This window comes from Calypte anna, chromosome 24 (genome assembly GCF_003957555.1).
Source record: "Calypte anna isolate BGI_N300 chromosome 24, bCalAnn1_v1.p, whole genome shotgun sequence".
Lineage (NCBI taxonomy): Eukaryota > Metazoa > Chordata > Aves > Apodiformes > Trochilidae > Calypte > Calypte anna.
In genome coordinates, this window is record NC_044269.1 from 3043020 (window position 1) to 3062340 (window position 19321).

Genomic DNA, 19321 nt, shown 5'->3' on the forward strand with positions numbered 1-19321 from the left:
TGGCTGGGTTGGAAGGGACCTCAGAGATCATCGAGTCCAACCCTTGAACCACCGTTGCGGTTGCTAGACCATGGCACTGAGTGCCACATCCAGTCTTTTTTTAAATATCTCCAGGGACGGAGAACCTAAACCTTTATTAAATCTAAAGAGAACAGTGGCATATTTTAAGCCTGTTTCACTCCATGAGCTCCTTCCACCTTCTTTTTTTCTACCTTCTGGAATTTTAGTGGGGTGACATCAAGCTCCTTGAGAAGCCACTGAGCAGGGTACCTGTGCATCCAGCCCCACAGGGCACTCACCAGCCATGGGGTGGATACAAATTCACATACTTAAGGCAATAGAAAACAGAAACAAAAGACTTTTACATAGCAAAAAGCTTTACAGTCAAAGAAAAATGTATCCTCATTGCATTAATGGCAACTCTAGGGCAGGCAGGTAAACAGGTAAAGCCCAGAAGTCATAAACCACCTGGAACTGAGGCAATTTCAATTTGTGAATAGAGCATAGACATGGGGAATTATTATTATTATTAGAAAAACACCACTGTGTTAATACTAAATATTGTTACACTTCAGTAACTTCCAAATAATGTCCTGCCATTGCACATGCTGAAGGAAAAATACAAAAAGAATCATAGAATGGGCTGGGTTGGAAGGGACCTCAGAGATCATCAAGTCCAACCCTTGATCCACTCCCCCCGTGGTTCCCAGCCCATGGCACTCAGTGCCACATCCAGGCTCTTTGGAAAGATCTCCAGACACGGAGAATCCACTCCTTCCCTGGGCAGCCCATTCCAATGCCTGATCACCCTCTCCAGAAAGAAATTCTTTCTCATCTCCAACCTAAACCTCCCCTGGCACAACTTGAGACCCTGCCCTCTTGTCTTGCTGAAAGTTGCCTGGGAAAAGAGCCCAACCCCCCCCTGGCTCCAACCTCCTTTCAGGGAGTTGGAGAGAGTGATGAGGTCTCCCCTGAGCCTCCTCTTCTCCAGCCTCAACACCCCCAGCTCCCTCAGCCCTTCCTCACAGCAATTCTGCTGGATCCCTTCACAGCCTCCTTGCTCTTCTCTGGACCTGCTCCAGCACCTCAATCTCCTTCCTGAGCTGAGGGGCCCAGAACTGGACACAGGACTCGAGGTGTGGCCTCACCAGAGCTGAGCACAGAGGCAGAAGACACAGTTGATTTTATTTTTACTTTTTTCCTTGTTGACTGTTGAAATCCAGGGCATTTTACATATAGACTGTACTCAGTTACTTCTAGAGGACACATTTTTAATGACAGTCTCCCACATTTAATGCTCCTGCATTGAGGTTTAAGGTCCAGGGCTCTCCTATGCTCCCATGTGCCATCTTCCATCTCTTCTCCAGGCACTGCCAAGGCTCCTGTCACTCATTTTCACTTTTCTTTGCTCCTTCCTGCAGCATCCCAGACTTCTGGAGTCTCATCACAAGCTCCACAACTTCTGAATGTGGTTCAGTGTCAGGTTCACACCTTCCTTAGTGCAGTTTTACAAATGTTTGATTTTTCAGAGCCCAGAACCAAGCTTCCTCTTACTGTATTTGTTCCCCAGACTTCCAGTCTCACAGCAGCAACATGCCTCCACATTTAAAAAGCTACAAAAATATCTCAAGTTCAGTTAGCATGGGAGAGATGGGGCTCAGCTGAAGCAATGCAGGTGACTAGATCAAGAATTTTTTTTCTCAGAACCTCAGGAGCATCTGCATAGCTGAGCCACTCCTGAAAGAGTCACCTTTGGGAAGGTGAAAGCATAGAATAAGTGTGGCAGAATAGCTGTTCAATTTTTATTGTGACATTTAAGATGCTCATCTGGACAGGGAAAGATGGGGAAAAAGGATCAAGGTTACATCTCACCAAGAAAGTAATTTCTTAGACTTGTAAAATAAACAGTGCACAAACTCTGAGATATCTCAAGCACCAGATGATGAGAGAAATCCTTACTTTTGTGCCAAGAGTTAGAACCATAGTACAGAGACCCACAGTTTCACAGTGAAGATAATTTATTTGGTATAAAAGTTAATGCTCTGTTACACAAGACTGGATAGTGCAGATTTTCACATGGACCACGAGCTTTCCTTTTGCAAGGTGGAAAACAAGACAAGAACTTGCCTACTCCAACACATCAAAATTGCTCTAACAACATGCTTTGACAACTTCTCTTGACAGGTGCCTAATTGCAGCAATATTTCACCCAGCAATACATTTCCCCTTTATTGTTTTCCTAGCAGGTGGCTCAGGATCATACACCATGCCTATCAAATAGAAACAACTCCACCATGTCATCTGCTGGAAGTTAAACACAATAAAGCAGGTAAGTATTAGACATTTCCTTGGTTTTGCTCACACTCAGGTTAGTTAAACACTCAAAGCTCAGCCTACAAATTCATTTATTCCTGAACATTATTTCCATTTGGTTTCTCCTCACACCATTCCCTATCATGGCACCATAGATACCCTTGTATTTCAATATTGTAGCTTTGGCTTACAAATCTTGATGTGTTGTGACAGTAAAATAAAGAAGAGGAGTAATGTTTCCTTAGTCCTTTATGCATATTTTTATTCCTTTATTCCTTTTTATTCCTTTATGCATTTATTGCCCCTGTGCTCAGCTCTGGTGAGGCCACAGCTTGAGTCCTGTGTCCAGTTCTGGGCCCCTCAGCTCAGGAAGGAGATTGAGGTGCTGGAGCAGGTCCAGAGAAGAGCAAGGAGGCTGTGAAGGGATCCAGCAGAATTGCTGTGAGGAGAGGCTGAGGGAGCTGGGGGTGTTGAGGCTGGAGAAGAGGAGGCTCAGGGGAGACCTCATCACTCTCTGCAACTCCCTGAAAGGAGGATGGAGCCAGGGGGGGGTTGGGCTCTTTTCCCAGGCAACTCTCAGCAAGACAAGAGGGCAGGGTCTCAAGTTGTGCCAGGGGAGGTTTAGGTTGGAGATGAGAAAGAATTTCTTTCTGGAGAGGGTGATCAGGCATTGGAATGGGCTGCCCAGGGAAGTAGTGGATTCTCCGTGTCTGGAGCTATTTCCAAAGAGCCTGGATGTGGCACTGAGTGCCATGGGCTGGGAACCACGGGGGGAGTGGATCAAGGGTTGGACTTGATGATCTCTGAGGTCCCTTCCAACCCAGCCAATTCTATGATTCTATGTTTTTCCATTTACAGCATCAGAGCACTGAGGCCCAGAATGCTCAGACAGGAGCAAACACCAACTGGCAAGACCCTCCAAAATTCAGGTGTCCTGTCCACTGCAGACCAGTGACAAATCCAGGTGAAAAAGTGTTTTTTCCCCCCTAGAAACCTTGAAACAAACCTCTCACCTAAGTGCCCACTGGAGTTTAAACAGGGGCAGCAAATAGATGGAACAGCTCTGAGAATGTTGTAGGCACAAGAAAGGAAAGGAGGGATTAAAAGCAACCTGCTTTCAACAAAAATGGAACCAGGGAGCATTGGTTCAAAAAGTTTGAAGGATCCATGTTGCAAACGTTTTTCCTTTTCAAATTAGAATGTTAAAGTACCAGTCTGGCAACCTCAATTGGAGAGCAAGAACTCTTTTCACCTCACTACAGTTATCATCAAGGACTTAGTTGTTCAGTCACTGTGAAGAGGCCACAGTAATTGCAGGAAAGCTACATTAGCTCAGCTTTTAGACCTTCTTTTCTCCCCCATCCATTAGCCAACAGGACTCTTTAGGTCTGGTTACAGCATCACACACACAAAAAAAAACTGTTGGAATTGGATGACAGAGAAATTGAAAACACTCAGGTTCAAGTACCAGCTACAGGGCTCAGGTTTCCTCAGGTCCTGCACTGGTTTTCACAACACTGGATCTACCCATGGCCTCCATACAACTCCACTCACATTAAAGCTGCAAATGGAGGATCTCTAAGTGCCTAGAACAGTCTCAGTAGCATGGGGATTGCTGCATTAAGCAACTTTGCTGATGGTCTGGAAATACAGTATATAAAATATTTATTAACAATCATATCTTTAGATTTTAAGGCTTGTAGTATTCACACTATTTCCCAGAAGGCAGCTACGCATCTAAAAAATACAGGTAGAACAGAATCAGTCCAGTTACATGGCACATCAACAAGGGGGAGGTGGTCCAAGTCACTCCAGATCATCCAGTACAGGCAAACAGCATCGGGAAGGCCATTTATGAGCAAGCTGCCATCATCCAGCAAGTACCAGCAAGTACATCCAGCATGTACATCATGCAGTGTACAGAAGGGACAGCCTAGTGCTAAAGGAAAAAACAGACTGGTTAGACAAAAGAAAAAATGTTGTGAAATGCCCTTCCTCTTCCAAAAACCAGAAGGTTTATTGAGCAGGCATATCAAGTACCAAAGTCTGTTAGATGACACCCAGCATCTTCCAAAGGCAGGAATCTGCAGCAGAATAAGCTCTGGTCTTTCCCACGCTGTGCCCTGCAACAGAAAAAGCACAAAATCAGGCTGTTTAGTTTAAAGAAATTTTTCTCTACCCATTTCATCCCCAACTTTCCTCAGAAAGCTCCTCAGAGCAGGGACTCCTCGTCTCTTAAGGTTGCATCCGGAACAGCATTGCCAGCAGGTCCAAGGAAGTGATTCTGCCCCTGTACTCAGCCCTCGTGAGGCCACACCTGGAGTACTGTGTCCAGTTCTGGGCCCCCCAGTTCAGGAAGGATATCGAGGTCCTGGAGCAGGTCCAAAGGAGGGCAACCAGGCTGGTGAAGGGACTCGAGCATAGACCCTACGAGGAGAGGCTGAGAGAACTGGGGTTGTTCAGCCTAAAGAAGAGGCGGCTCAGGGGAGACCTCATCGCTCTCTACAACTACCTGAAAGGAGGGTGTAGCCAGGTGGGGGTTGGGCTCTTTTACCAAACGACTTTCAACAAGACAAGAGGGCATGGACTTAAGTTGTGCCAGGGGAAGTTTAGGTTAGATATTAGAAAGAATTTCTTTACGGAAAGAGTGATCCGTCATTGGAATGGGCTGCCCAGGGAAGTAGTGGATTCTCCGTCCCTGGAGATATTTAAAAAAAGACTGGATGTGGCACTCAGTGCCATGGTCTAGCAACCGCAACGGTGGTTCAAGGGTTGGACTCGATGATCTCTGAGGTCCCTTCCAACCCAGCCAATTCTATGATTCTATGATTCTATGATCCAGAAGTTAGCAGCACTTTTGAGAAGCATTGCTGTGAGAAGATGCCTTTTGTTCACAAGTGTAAATCCACAAAGAGCAGGTCTCACCCTGGTAGAGAACTTATTACCTTCCAGCTGGGTATTGGATAGAGAACACCAAGGGAAAAAACATGCAACAGCTTGGACATTTAATACAGCAGGGCATAGTGGACAACAGAAATCAGATGTCTGATGATCTAAGATGTTAATAATTATACTGCACTAACTGACTCATTTAATACCACTGGGACACTCTCAGTTGTTAGAGATTGTCTCCAGAGAACAACTGCAAACACCTATCAAGATCATCCTAATACAAGTCAATGATGCTGGCAGCAATACAAATCACCACCTACCAGTGCCATTTCTACATCTGTTAGAGGAGTATACATCCTACTGCTGACAATAAAGGAACTGCTAAATGCAGTTAGGCTGCTTTATTATTTATTTGTTTCTCCCTAATTACACTTATTTCTATACAACACTGATGGCAGTCCATCAGCATTTGTTCATTCACTGGAGCATTTGATGATGCCAAGTCCATCTTAAAAATAGACTCTGATATGTTAGTGAGCTCAGTTTGGAAATGATTTCTTGCATATAGTGCAAATGGTTATATGGATGAATTTATCTTACAGCTCTCCAGTATGCTTTTAGTTTCCCAACCCACTAAAACTGCATCTGTAATTACACAGTAGATGGAAGCAGCCATTTGTTAAAAAAATAATCTTCACACACACTTCAGCATCCCAGGCCAGCTTCCAAGTGAACACAGGGTGATAAACAATATACCCTGACCAAAACTACTTTGTAGAACCTTTACATTCACTTGATTCTGGACACCAGCTCTTGAGTCTGAACTCCAGCCCTAATGCTCCTGGAGGGGACTAAAATCAACCTTTCAACAAGGCAGAATCTCACTGTAGGATTAAAAAAAAAGCCAGTTTGGGGGTTAAAGTGCCTGGACAGATAAAGTGACAACTACCAGTGTGGTGATGGTGCTGTGACCCAAATTTAATTAAGAGGTATTTCCACTGGGACAAAGAGGTTCTGGAGGTAGAAGGGCAGAGTGTCAGCAACTGGCAGTAGTACTGTGTCAGATAACAGCCTTAGACCAAATTTTAGCCTCATCTCAGCAGCTGTCAAGTGTGACTTGTACACAGCCAGAAGGGCTGCAGAGGAGTTTCCTCCATCAATTAGACAGCAGCAGAAATAGTCTGGAGAAAGAAAGGTCTTCTTAGGGTGAAAAGCCTCAGACTGGGAGTAGGGCACTGATAAAGACACACGAAAGTTGTGGACATTTCTGGAGGTTGGGGTGGAAAGTTTTTTTCTTCCAGACTAACAAGAAACCCAGATGATTTCCTGCCTTTCAAAGACAAAGCAATACATGAGCTCTGCCAGCTGAGTATGAATAAGAGAGGACACAACACTAGAAGGCTCCCAGTGCCTTCACCTTGTTAGAAGCTGCCTCATTAGGCAGAGACTCTTCTCACCATTAGCATTACATTAAAGTTCTCTGTATTCTGGAGTTCCAGAGTGCAGTTTCTGCAGCAGCTGAGAGTGCATCTAACTCCTTGTTTAGGAACTAAAATTCTTGCCCACAATGGCTTTCAAAGTTAGAAATGGAACACATGGTCAGGAGAACATCAGCCACCAGCCCCTACAACCTAAGCAGAAAGCCCTAACAAGGTGTTCAACATGTTCCAAACAGTCCCTGTAACAGGGCTGGTTACTCAGTTCAGCATCCTGAGGTCTCCAGGCCAGGGTTAAAATTCAACTTTAGAGTGAATACTCCTGAGAAAATTCAACCACCAGAAGGAAAAACAAAATAATAATTAAGCCTGTTACTTATTCAGTCTCATGGTGCACCCACTGCCTTATCCATGTGCTACCTGCCCAAACACCTGCAGCTTGAGAGCATCCCCTTGAATCAGCACAGTCCTTGATGGATTATCCAGACCTTGTCTTTCACCAATTTCCAGTTTCTGGTACTAAAAATAAAAAGGAATCCTATAATCCCTTAAACATCCTCAATGCTTCAGCACCAGTAGCACATCTAGAACAACCCCCACAACACCCTACTATTAGTTTTTAAAATGTAACTGAGTTTGGGACTTTTATTGCTTAAATCCATGGAATTAAGTGTGAGGCATTGCCATCTATATCAGGTCAGGGCCCACCAGTGCTTCCTCACTTTTACCCAAGTGTCAGAACCTGCTGAAGAACAAGAGATTACACAGGTAATTTACACTGAAATCAGGGTAACACTCACCTTATAAAAGCTGCAGAAGTTCTCCAGAGAACTACACAACCAAAAATTACCTTTATATGAGCAAATAACACTTGCAGTAATATAAACATCATCTGAGGTAGCCCCTAACCTGATAGGGGAGCACAAGCTGCACCTGCTGCTTTGTTTTGCTTTCCCCTGACTCCAGTTATTACCACTGAGTTACTGTACAAAATGCACAGCAATTCATAAATGATTGATGGCTGTAGTAAGCTTTACAGAGCAAACTACCAAACTGAATTATGCTGTTGAATTTTAAAGAAAGAAACAACAACAACAACAACAAAAAATCCTACAAACACTCTGATCCCTCTGAAACACATCAGCATGGAAAGGGATGCTCCAGCCAGCAGGCTGACAAGCCCCACATATTAATGAAAAAATTGTTAAATACACACAGCATCTCAAACTGACTTTGTAATGCAAGATGTGTCCTGTGTCATGCCTTGAGGTGGCACTTCTTGTCCCCAGGTAGGACAGGTAAGGAAATGGATACTGCAGTAAAATGTTCTCAGCATGAAGAGCAGCAGGGATCATAGAATCATAGAATCATAGAATTAGCCGGGTTGGAAGGGACCTCAGAGATCATCTAGTCCAACCCTTGACCCACCGGAGCAGTTGCTAGACCATGGCACTGAGTGCCACATCCAGTCTTTTTTTAAATGTCTCCAGGGACGGAGAATCTACCACCTCTCCGGGCAGTCCATTCCATAGCCTGATCACCCTCTCCGTGAAGAAATTCTTTCTAATATCTAACCTAAACCTCCCCTGGCACAACTTAAGACTGTGTCCTCTTGTCTTGTTGAAGGTCGTCTGTGAAAAGAGTCCAGTTCCCACCTCACTACAGCCTCCTTTCAGGTAGTTGTAGACAGCAATGAGGTCTCCCCTGAGCCTCCTCTTCTTCAGGCTGAACAGCCCCAGCTCTCTCAGCCTCTCCTCATAGGGCCTGTGCTCGAGTCCCTTCACCAGCCTGGTTGCCCTCCTTTGGACCTGCTCCAGGACCTCTACATCCTTCTTAAACTGAGGGGCCCAGAACTGGACACAGGACTCGAGGTGTGGCCTCACCAGCGCTGAGTACAGGGGAAGAATCACCTCCCTGGACCTGCTGGTGACGCTGTTTTTGATACAGGCCAGGATGCCATTGGCCTTCTTGGCCACCTGGGCACACTGCTGGCTCCTCTTCAGCTTCCTGCCAATCCAGACTCCCAGGTCCCTTTCTGCCTGGCTGCTCTCCAGCCACTCTGTCCCCAGCCTGTAGTGCTGCTTGGGGTTGTTGTGGCATAAAGGAGTAGTAAGCAATTACACAGGATTGTAAATTTACACCATAATGTACACAGAGCTCTGGATGCAACAGCTCCAGGGAAGAGCCAGCAGTGTTCCCAAATGGGAGAAAGCCATGGAATTTGATAAAAAAGATTAAAAAGATTGCAGAGAGTGAGCAGAGGTGAGGAGGGCAAAAAAGGATCAACAGACTCACTGATAAAAAATAAGGATGGTAGGAACAACCAGCAGCCAAGAGACTGGAGAGGTGCAACACATACTCAGGGAAGAGGAGAAACTTCCAGTTTACTTTGTGCTGGTATTAAATGTGGAAAAAGCACAAGAGGAGGTAGGTACAAGTAGTGAGCAGGTATTGAAGAGGTGATGCCCACACAGTGAGTGGCCTCCTGAGGGCAGCACAGGAAACTTTGACTCTCAGTAGGAGTGCTCCAAATCTTCCTGAGGCTTCACCCACCTCATCTGGAACAATCATTGAAATTAAGAGAGAGAGAAAAACCCTAATGGGGAATGGATTGGTGACATTTCCTGAGGCTAACAGGGCCACTCCACAGAAACAGTCAGATGGGAGGGACAAAGAGCCACCTAGAAACACAAAGCCTCCTAATTACCTGAACATCTGAGTAATTGCAAGCACAAAGCCACAACAGAGGCCAGACCATCCCTGCCTTTTTCCTTTTCTAGCCAGCCAAATCAAAGCTGGCTTAGAGGAAATAATGACAAAACTCTCGAGCAATTTTATAAAGAGGGCTGGTGGGAATGAATAGCATTTCAAACAGTAAAATGAAATTTAAAAGGGCCCTCGTCACCATGGGAGAGAAAAACCTGACTTTTCAGTCAGTAAGAGCACCTAAAATAGGACAGTCAGACTCCAGGCTCTGTTCAGGAGGGAGGCAGCTGAAAAGCCAAAGTCAGTCCCCACAGGGCTTCCATCCAGCACCTCTGAAATGCTGCAGTGATTTGTCCAAAAGCTCTTGAAATGATTGCTTGAAGCATCCAGCAGCAGGTTACAGGGGCAGCCCTAAGAGCCCTGTACTGAAGACACATCCAGGCACATCTTGGAAGTTATTGAAGAAATTTCCCTTATTTTCTTGAAGTTTCAGCAGAAGCCATTTCAGTGTGCCTGAGATTTGTAAGTATAAAACAAATAAGAGCTCCATTTGGAGCTACTGTCAGGGTTTAACACTGGCCCGGCGATTAAACCGAATAACAGAGGGTCTCTATTAATCTCTCTCTCTCCTTGATAGAGAAAGGAGAGAGAATAAGGGAGAGAGACTGATGGGTTGGAAACTAAACTACACAACTTTAATGAACAGTAATGATAAATAGGAAAAATTACTAAATATATACAAATAGACAGGAAAATGGAAACCACATTCCTCCCCCCTCTCCCCCAATAACTCTCACGTCACCACCGAGGCTGCAGGGCAGCCCTAGGAAAGTCCAGGCTGGACTCCTGGAGTCGGCAGCAGTCGGGAACTGGAGGCAGGAACACACAGATATGGGCTGGGATGGATCAGGAGCACAGGCAGACAAAGGGACAGGATCCTTCCAGGATGCCGAGAAGGAAGGGAAGCAGGAAATCAGGAAATCCGTCTTGGCCCTCATGATGTCTCAAATTTATACTGAGTGTGACGTATATGGGATGGAATACTCTGTTTGGTCAATTCTGGCATCTATCTTGTCTGTTCCTCCCTAAAGGAGGGTTCAGGTGGGACCTCTTTATCCTCCTGGACAGTAAAATGTTTTCCTCAGAGCTGAGCAGTGTCCTTGGCTCTGCACACCAGTCTCTAGCAGTAACTCTAAACATCAAGTGTTATCAGTCCTAGAAGCACACACTGTCTGAGAAACTTGCTGTTAATTTCAGCAAGTGACCCTACTTACAAGAGACTTAGCTAAAAGCAAAAGTACAAAACAGAAAATCACCTTTATCCTGGCCCAAACCAGGACAGCTACACACACAAATGCTATAAAACTGTTAAATATAGGGCTTACAGCCCAAGAAATCAGAAAATCCCAGTGTTTAAGCAGAGGGCATAAAATCAGCTCCTAACCCAACTACCCCTCATCCACAGCTACCCTTTAAATAACAGAGATGCACCCTTCAGAATAAGTTTATGCCTTAGACTTCTTTATTTAAACTTCTTTATTTTATATTCAGTTGTTAAAAGCAGCCCAGCTCCTCCAAGTGAGGCTGCACTTACTCACAAGCACCAGGAACATTTCAGAGCTGGAAAGCACTCAAACACGGCACCAATATCTAATTAAAACCGTGTAAGCAGAGTTAATTAAGTTAAATTTTCTATGGCGCTTAAGAAAGAAAACAACACAAGCCTAACACAAACCAGAAAAAGGGCTCAAGAGCACTCGGATCTGCTGGAAGGGACCACATCTTCCAACAAGGAACACAGGCGTGCGGCGGTGGAAAACCTCACAGAAAACCACCTGATGTTTTCTTTCTTCCTCCCTTCCTTCCTTCCTTCCTCCTTCCCTCCCTTCCTTCTTCCCTTTCTCCCTCCCTCCTTCCCTTTCTTCCCTCCTTCCCTTTCTTCCCTCCCTCCCTTTCTTCCCTCCTTCCCTTTCTTCCCTCCCTCTCTTCCTTCCCTTTCTTCCCTCCCTCTCTTCCTTCCCTCCCTTCCCTCCCTCCCTTCCCTCCCTTCCCTCTCTCCCTCCCTCCCTTCCCTCTCTTCCTCCCTTCCTTCCTTCTCTCCCTCCCTCCCTCCCTTCTCTCCCTCCCTCCCTCCCTTCTCTCCCTCTCTCCCTTCCTTCCTTCCTTCCTTCCTTCCTTCCTTCCTTCCTTCCTTCCTTCCTTCCTTCCTTCCTTCCTTCCTCCCTCCCTCCCTCCCTCCCTCCCTCCCATTCCTCCTCTCCTCTCCTCTCCTCTCCTCTCCTCTCCTCTCCTCTCCTCTCCTCTCCTCTCCTCTCCTCTCCTCTCCTCTCCTCTCCTCTCCTCTCCTCTCCTCTCCTTTTCCTTTTCCTTTCCTTCCTTTCCCACCCAGCACCCACACCCACCACCCTGTTCCCAACCTCTCCCATCACCCAGCCCTCCAGATTTGTACCACTGATGCACTGGGTGGGACACTTAAAGGGGTGTGAGGGGGATCCTTCCCCCCAGTGTGGGTCTGGGGCCTCCTAGGGCCCCATCTCCCCCCTGCCCTAGGAGGGACCTATGAGTTTTTTAGGGGTCTGTAGAGCTGGTTTTTTGTTTGCACTTCATTTATTTCTTTTGCTTTAGTTTTAAAAACGGGGTTTTGCAACTTGGTGAAGAAGTCTGATTCTTAATTTTAAGGCTTCTGCTTGTTGTTTGACGGAGGAGTTTGGGTAGGGAGAGGGAAGGGTTAAAAGCTCATTCTGAGGTTACCAAGGAACACCTGGGTTGGTGGCACTGGGTGGGCTTCAATCATCTCCCCTTGGGCTTCCATCCCTTCCACCTGGGTTTGCTCTCACTCAGAGCAGAGGAAGAGCAGGACACAGGAGCAAAGAGGACTGAAGGAGGTGAACTTTTATTTGTGGTAAATATTTTGGAATTATTTTGTGTATGCTGCCCCTCTGTGTTGCCTCTTTGGTTACACAGCTTTCTTTGGGAAGGAAGGGAATTCCTGGCTGAAGCCTGGCAAGGAGCAAGTGGTGGTCAACTGGGAGAGCAGCTGGATGAGCAAATGGCTCCTGCAAGAGGGTGTGGAAGGGGCAGCTTCTTGCTTTGTCCTCTAAAAGTGAAGCTCAGCTTTGTATTTAGCTGGAGATGCTTCTTTTATAAACAAGGAATTTGAGTTGGGTGGAGAGGTTCCAATGGACAGGAAAAAGCATTCAAGGTTTGCTGAGCATAATAGAAAAAAATACAGATGCTGGGGCTAATGCTGTGTGCTTGGGCTCTGTGGTGATGCTGAGAAATAATAATGCAAAGTCAGACAGAAGAGTGAAAAATACAGGACTTGAACTGTCCAAGAAAGACAACAAGTTATCTATTACTTTACTGTATCACATAAAAGCTGGGGTGTGTTCCCTGTTCTCACAGGTGGTTTTCCAACATTTCATAGCAATTAGAATTAACTTGGCACAAATGCAGAGAGAGAGAATGATGCTGAAAGAGGCTAATCCATAAATCTTGTATTCTCACTTCTGGAGTTGCTGGAAATGAGATTTTAATATCAAAATATCCAGGAAAAGTCTGGAGGAAGTGAAAGATGAGTCAGAGAAAATCTCCTTGGACTGAGAAGTGTTTCCCTGTCTTGTTTAGAAGGTGAACAGTCTGAGTGCAGGCATGAGAGCTCTGTGCAGAGGTGGGGAAACTGGAGTGTGCCAAACCTGACCTGAGACATGAGGTAGGGTACTGAAAGTGGCAAATGTCACCATATGGGTGGTGAGAAACCCAGAAGTGTGTTCCTGGTATTATAAGAGACAGCAGCTCTTCAAAACTGATTCTTGCAATTCTTAATGAGTCTTAAAGCCTGGCTTGAAATTCCCCTGTAAACTGAGGAGTGAAATTAGTGAGGGGACTTGGATTCTTCTGTTTTTTCAAGTTACAAGGTTATGGAGTCCTTTGTGAAATAGCTTACAAAGTGGATTTTCTGTGTGTGCTCTTAAGACATAATTAGCCAGGTAGGCCTGGAACTGAGATCAAAGGGTTTTGCCATGACAGTAACTCTCCCTCTTCTCTTTGTGGGCCATAATTGAGGCTTATTTGGTGAAAGTTGAAAGTCTCTTTTATTCTGATTTCAAAACATGCATTACAATAAATAATGTATACCTGTCAGAAAGTTAATACTTCTGTAAGCCTTGTGTATTTGTACTGAGCAGTGAGCTTGTGTACAAGTTTAATGCAGTGTAAGCAGTTATCCTGTTGGAGAAGATGCAACTGATGCCTGAAAAATGGACCTTGCATTTAATTCACATGTGCTGCTCAAGCCATACATCAACCTGCAAAATCAATACAGTTTGGAGGAGAAAAGCAAGTACCATCCTGCAGTCCTAGCCAGCAAGGAGAATCAAGTTGCATCATAAAAAGGAGTTGCTTATTGCACCTAATTAGACTAATGTATATAAAGCTGCAAATACTGCCTAGTTTTATTAAGTAGGAATTTCTTTTATTGGAAGGTGCATTTTTAGCTGTAAGGAATGAAAAAGTGCACTAAAATAACAGGTTTGAATAGATAAAGCTCTTGTGTAACAGAGATCACTTTCTGTTGAATGAATTCCATGCTGATTTGTTCCCCCCCCTTTTTTTTCTTTCTTTGCAGGGTGTGAGGTTGCTGTGGCAGTTTGTCAGAAATGATATCCTGAAGCTTCTTGATCAGCTTTTCATCTGTCCTGAGATGCTGCTTTCAGAGCTTCAAGCCTGTGAAAGATTGCTTTGGTGTCTAGAACATTCTCTGTTGAATGAGGTATGGCAGATGTTGGATAGAGCTCAGCTGGGGTGTCTGGGGGTAAGAAATGGGGCATGAGGAGCTTTATTGCATATTATTATTTACTGCATATCAACCAGATGAATGCAAAGGCAATATATGTAAATATATCCAACAAATCTTTCAGTCTCCTGGGAGGTTTTGTGGGGGGAAGTTGATGGAGATGATGGAAATGCAAAGTCCTGTTGCTAATGGAGCAACTCACCTGAAAGTATTTACTCCTAATGGTGCTGCTCACTGGAGCTCAGCTGAAGTGTTTTACCCAGTAGTTAATTACTCATTACAGACAGATGTTGGGAAAATGGGGAGATGATGTCTGAAGAGCTCGGTTACTGTGCAGTTAATAGCATAACTTGAGTTCTACTAAATCTAACTCTAGATTCTGCTATCTTTAGTCAAGGAACACAGTGATTAAGGAGCACTGGGGGTCACAGTTGGGGTATTTATCCTTTGAGGGCTGTGCTGGTGAGAGGAAAATGAAACTGGATGTAAAAAACCCTGTCCTGACTGTTGTGACCCCCAGAAAGGAAATGAAATAACCTGGCTTTCTGGCAGCAATTGATTAGGTTGTAGTGGTGACTTAGGATGTAACAGGAATGCTGAGGATCCACAGATGAAAGGTTTTGCTCCTGTGCTGAATTTCTTGGGTTTTATTGGCCTTTTTTGTTTACTTAACCAACTTATTGCCTCTCCAGCCCAGCTGCCAGGCAACTGCTCTGTGGCCTTGCTTGGCTCCAGGGTGGGCAATGTGACAGAGCTCTTTTTTTTTATTTTTTTTATTGTTTTTTGTCTTGTTTCCTCCTTGAAAGTAATGTGCTGAGTGTTTCATGTAAATCTGTTAAAAGCCAGGGAGGCTGTTCTAACTCTCTGGGCTATCTGCATTGTTTTTAAAAGTGATAAATTGGGAAATTTCCCAATGCTTGGCTTAGCAATGTATTCTTGTGTGTGTGATAAGCTCCTGCCCTTGCTTTTCGGTTTACAGTTTGCATACAGATTAGTCACTTTTGCAGAGCTTTCAATGGAGCTTTTTAATCAAGTCTTGGTGCTGTAGAGAACTTGAGAGGCTTTCTGCATGTAATTTTCTGCTCCCTGTGTGACTGAAACTGCAACAAATAGGTAAAGGTCTTTGGAGGTTTGGAGAAGAGATTGGAATGCCTGATAGAATGGCTTTTTCCTTTAGACTGCCTTGCTGCAGTGAGGGAATTGAGGTTTTGTCACCCAAAAGTGGTTGAAATGCTTGCTGGATGTATAGCTCTTGCTGTAGGGTTGCAGCCTTTTTTGGGAGGCTTTGTGCCTCCAGCCCCAGAACAATGAATGCTAAAACTTCCTTCTAGTTCAAGGTTATTTAAATTCATTGCTTGGCTGGTGACTGGCAGCAGGATGGGATCTCTGGCACTAAATATTTGGAGACCTGGTGAGGTATTGTGCAAAGGATTTCATGTTTGCCTTGCCACCCAAGATGCACTAAGAGGGCAATTCCTGGGCAAAGCATTTACCAGAGCTGCTGCAGCTCTGTAGAAACCATGTCTGAATGCACACTCCTTTTTCTTCATGCTTGCAGAGACAAGAAGAGCTCTGCTGAGCAAGCCTGTAAGGTGCTGCAAGCCTCGGTGCTGGGAATGTTGAGCCCTGTAGCTCCTGACAATTTTTACTTCCATGTTAGCAGCATTAATTATGGATATCCTCGTGTGCTGGAAGGTAGGTAACAGTCCCTAGGCTTAGTCTCACCAGCTGCAGGCATCAAGTAAAACGTGAGAAATACTGGCTGTGATAATAAAGGACCATGAAGTTCAAGGGTATGAATCCTCTCATCCAGACTGCAGCCCCAGAGGGATGAGGGAACCTTTGGTTTGTGTCCTCTCCTGACTTTATTTTTTTTACTCTTTGGAATCAGTGTGGTTTTGTGGTGTTTTTAGTAGATTGAGGATGTCACTATTTTAACAGATGGAGGTGTAGGCTAGAATGAAGATTTTGAAGAGCAGGATGCAAGTGATGGCTCATAAGCATACAAGGGGTAGCCCAGAATCATCTCTTGCCCTGAGAGCACATAAAACTATGGAAGGTTTTTCTGGGAGGCAAAGCCAGCAGGTGATACCTTCAAAAAGCTTCAGAAGGACACCTTAATTTTTTTTTGACCTTTCACATGTCCCTCAGAGTCAGAATTTAGGAGCTTGACTTTAGAAACCAAGAGCAGTGTGTTCATATTCCTGAGGAGCAGCTATGAATGAAGATGCTTCCTTGTGATGGGTGCTGCATACAAGTGGGGGCATTTATTGACAAACTTTAATTGGCTTTCTAAGGATGTGATTAGAGGTGTAGACCTGCATTTTCTCCTTCAAGGCACTTCATAAGTAAATGCACATAGCTACAGAAGCTCTATACCTCAAGCAGCCATAGTTTCAGTAAATTCACTGTACACTTTGTTCATCTGTGAATAGTAATTGAGTCCTGGACTGCATTTATTGTGCTGAGAGTAATACAACTACCATGATGTATAATAATGCTTAAGAGCTCCAGGGAGGCTCATTTACATGATAGTGAGGGAAATGGTCTTGCCAGGAATAAGAATTAAGAAGCTGGTATTGTGTGAATTACAAAAATGGTTTTCAGGTGGGGAAAGTCTGACTGGACTAGAGTTAGGGGAAAAAAGGGGTGTACAAAGGCATTTAAAATGATGCTTAGAAAGATGGGTTGGCTTTTATTTCTCCTTGGTGATTTGGAATAAAAGGGTTTTCTCCCACTGTAGCTACTTGGAAGAGTCTGAAGTTGGTTTATAGAGAACTGAGTGCTTGTTCTGTTCCTGAAAATCCTAACTGTTCAGTTTTACTGAAGGAAAACCCAGGTGCTGAAGTCCAGAGGGAAATGCAGGAGGTTTCCAAGAGTCTTTGTGGTCTCCTGAGAAGGAAGAATTCTGTATAATTACTCTGCATTGCTTAGGAATGGTTTTGATTTGGAGTTGTTCACCATCATCTGGATGTGTGAGTTCTGCTTTGCTTTAATAGGTGTATTTAAGAGCTTTGTTTTAAGAGCATCTATCATTCTGATAGATGAGTAGCATGGTCCCTGGATCACTTAGAATGGTTTTGGCTTTTGGAAGCCAAGGTGTGAATTTTTCCTACAAAACTCTCCATTCTCTGTGCTTTTGATTCCTTTAACTCAGGATGAGATTTATTTTTTTTCCTTGCTATCCTATGTGGGACCTCATTAGTGGCAGAGCTGTGCAGGTGTTCCCTGTTCTGTTCTGAAATGCAAAGGATAAGCACTTTCTAGGCAACCTTGTGGTGTTAGTTGAAGTATTTGTGTCCCAAACACTATGTGAATGCTTTTGTTTCTAGTTGAGTTTTCTCTAAGATGGATTAAAGACATGCAGGTGGATCACTGGTTCTTCTAATTTTAGCATAACTACAGCACAGAAAGTTTTGTCACTTGCAGCAAGGCTTTGAGGTGGAGGGGAAAATGAAAGCAGAAGTGGAGATGTGTTTGCCTGCTGCAAAAGGGGAAAAAAGAAGCTTGTCTGGTTTAAATTGGCACAAAGCTTTGCTTGGAACTAATCAGTAAAACATGGTGGTATGAGAAGCTTCTTGGGGAGGACTGATACCTCGTAAAATGAGAGGCAGAGTCAAGGTGGATACATGGGTTTCTCTTGAGAGGAAAATGCTTCCTTGTTTTTTGATGGATTTATTAAAAAATGAGCTTACTGAGTCTGTGGATGTTATCCTACTGACCAGCCAGTGATATTCCTCACATTACCACTGAGATACTGGCAGTTCATAACCACTTGTCAGCTGAAATTTAAGTGCAGAAGGTGAAAGCTGCCTTTTCTACCAAGTACTCCCAAGTTTCATTTAAAATTGGAAGTCTAAGCCTGGGTGTTTACAAATGGCAATTTTTCAAGGCTGAAGAGACAAACTTCTCTAAGAAATTATTTCCAACAGTCCTGACTTAGCTCCTGTGTCTGACTGCAGAATTCCCAGCAATTGGCTTCCTTAGCTGAAGTTAGCTCTGTCACTGCTCCCAGGGGAGTGCTGAGCAGCTCTGAGCCTCTGGTCCATCATATTCATAAAGCATACCCAGATTCTGTGTAAAAGATGCTGCTGGAAAGCTAAGCATTACTACTGTCATAAAGTTGATGCCAGCACATCTGGGTGTCCTGGGGGAATGCAGAGTGTGAGCATCCAGTGATTTGCTGCTTTTCCCATCCTTCAAGGATTGCAGCTTTTGCATCTGTAGTCTCCTTGTTTAGAAAATATATTGATCCAGCAGCACGGAATCCTGAGCTAGGACTTGTCTCATTAGCAACTGGAAGCTTCTGTAGCAATCCAGCAAATTAGTGTGAGTCCAGGCAGAGGTAGGAATTGCCATTTGGGTTGGCAAGTGCCTGATTCAAAGGTTTTCTGTGTCATGCTGACAGAATTCTGTGTGCTTTAATCAGGGCTCCTTGCCTGGATAAACCTTCGTGTGTGCTGAGCATCTTGTCAGAGGAAGAACCCCCCAAGTTTTTCACTTTTGGTTCCTGAAGAGCCACTTTTGGCATGCATTTGCTCCTGAAGAGCAGCACTTTTTGGAAAGGAGAAAAGCTTTGACATAAAGATTTTGGAAAGGGAAAGCCATTAGGAAAGGGAGCCTTGAACTGACAAGCTGTGGGGCCAAGGAGTAATTGAGAAATACAAGGGAGATATTTTATGTCTTCCTGTACCTAAGCTGGTGCTGGATGTAGAAACAAGATCCCTTCCAGCAGCTCTAAGGTTCTCTGGGACATTGATGTCTTCATGCTCTTTAATATTGCCTAAGTAACCTGAAACTCAGGGAGCCTTCTGCTCCTCATCTTTGTGTTTACAAGAGCACTGTGCCACTCAAAGCAGAGAGGTTTCTGGCTTGAATTGGTTACTTCTGTCCTGAAAAATGAAAAAGGAAGGCAGTTGTCCTGGCAGGCAGCACAGGTCAGAAGCTAACAGGATTACACACTGTACTTCTGCAGCTCCTGCTCTGCAAGGAGAGTGTCAGTGGCTGCTTGCCAGCTGTGACACCTTGCATTTCTGCTCCTGGTACATGGCATGACACGTGCTGATGCCTGTAATGATGGCAGCAAGCAGGAGCATCCTTGGGAAGAGGAGGTAGGAATGTGGAAGTGATCCCATGCTGACATCTCTCAGTTGATGGCCAAGAGAAGTGAAACAACCCT